This window comes from Triticum aestivum, chromosome 1A (genome assembly GCF_018294505.1).
Source record: "Triticum aestivum cultivar Chinese Spring chromosome 1A, IWGSC CS RefSeq v2.1, whole genome shotgun sequence".
NCBI lineage: Eukaryota > Viridiplantae > Streptophyta > Magnoliopsida > Poales > Poaceae > Triticum > Triticum aestivum.
Window position 1 is genome coordinate 590456942 of NC_057794.1, and position 1865 is coordinate 590458806.

Consider the following 1865-nt stretch of genomic DNA (forward strand, 5'->3'; position numbering starts at 1 on the left):
GGTGAAATGTGACCCTAAATTTTGAAAATTCCATATAACTAAAACATACTCTCATTTAGCAGTGCGGTGTAATATATTTTGAAATTTATCCGAAATTGATCCTACTAGTAAAGGTGATACAATACAAGTAATAAAAACTAACCCATGTTGTACCCAAAAACAAAACAAAAGTCATAATTCAAACAATGCATGCATGAGTTAGAAGCTTATCATTTATTATGATATAAGAAAATAAAATTGGATTGTACCTTGAAATTTGAATGAGAAACTGTGTTGAAATTTTAGATGACCGAGTAGCTATCTTCAAAAATAGTTCTTGCAATCAAGGTGAAGTGCTTGTTCGGCAAGCCTCCGCTCCGCAGCTCAGCTCCTGGAGCGGCTCGAGGAGCTGTGGAGTGGCACCGAACGCGCTGGCTCCATGCCTCTCTCAGAGTGGAGCGGAGCGGCTTGTAGGCCACTTTTTCATAGTTGCAAAAGTGCCGCTCCGTGTGCTTCGCTTTTGGATGGAGCTGGGAGTTGGAAAGCGGGGAGTGGACGTCTGCCGAACAGGGCCGAAGTTTGAACTTTTGACTGTGAAGCATAAAAGAACTTGTTATTTATCAATCAGGCCGAAGTACAATAGCTAATGCTCAGCTTATTAATTATCAATGTGATCATTTTCTCTACCGAAATTTGAGGACAAATAGCATATCTGCATATGTACGATTGTTAGTGGGACTCAAAGGGTGCACACCTTGATTTTTGGATCAGAAGATGCAGAGTTGTTTCCATTTTCTATATCCAAAAATCAAAATTCAAAACCCTATCTGAAGCAAATCGAGTCAGATCTGAAACAATTAGGCGTCGGGCACTCACGTGGGGATGCTTGAGGGAATTAGCCCACTAGCATGCACCATCCATGGCGTCCGGCGACGGCCAGTGAGATAGGAGGAGAACTAGACGAGGACGGCGACGGGAGGGCGAGCAGCACGAGCGCTCAGATCTGTGGACGGAAGGCGAGGCGGCTGCGAGTACTGCGAGATGGGCGTGTACCACGAGAAGACGAGAAGCAGGCGATCGCGGGCTACTAGTGGGCTGTGCGGTCGGCCAACTTGGCCTGCCTTATCGACGGGCCTGAAGACAAGGTCCTCTTTTCACAATGGAGGCGGAAACTCCTTTCCCCTATCTTGGTTGGCATTTCGCGGAGAAGTAATTGTCATCGCGCCTTCGTCAATTCTGCTCGGCGGACCGTTTATCTGGTTATCCCCTTTGAGGTGTCATGCTCGACTCGTCTCTCATATGTAAACAGGGCGAAAACTGATTTCTCCGAATCTGGTGCTCTGATCGGTTTCCAGTGATGATCGGTCAGCTTACAATGTTGAACGATGGAGATCAGAGACAAAGTAGAGCTGGATTTGTTAACTTTTTTGCAAAAAAAAATAGAGCTGGAGCTGGAGTTGCCTTAGGATGAGCAGCAAGACGCAATCCCCTAGAACTGCCGCTGTCTGGGGTGGAGAAGCAAAAGTACTCTCCTCGGTACTACTTCAGAATAATAACCGATGATGTTCATGCCACTAAACAATGTCAACAGCAACTATTAGTACTAGTAATCAATGATATGATGGTGTCAAAAAAATTGATGGTGTCAAAGCCTTAGAGCATCTCCAGCCGTTCGGTCCCCAGGATGACAAAAAAGAGCCGCCTGGGGACGAACTAGCGCTTGCTTGGTGTGTGGGGGCGACTGTGTTCCCAGTCGACGCCCCCAGGTCGCCGCCAAAATCACATGAACTTGGTGACATTTCATGCAAATTTGTACAAACTCGAGGATCTGGCACAAACTCGGCGAAACTTCATTGAAATTTGTAAAAAAAATAGATTAAACATGC

At 45.8% G+C, this 1865-nt stretch overlaps 1 long non-coding RNA gene across 1 annotated transcript; it reads right to left on the minus strand.

Moving 5' to 3' along the window:
* Positions 1-274: 274 nt before the first annotated feature.
* LOC123183098 (uncharacterized) lies at positions 275-1064 on the minus strand. Its single transcript, XR_006492431.1, has 3 exons — positions 856-1064; positions 734-774; positions 275-570 (listed from the first exon to the last, which is right to left on the minus strand). It is a non-coding gene; the product is annotated as an uncharacterized lncRNA (long non-coding RNA).
* Positions 1065-1865: the final 801 nt, after the last annotated feature.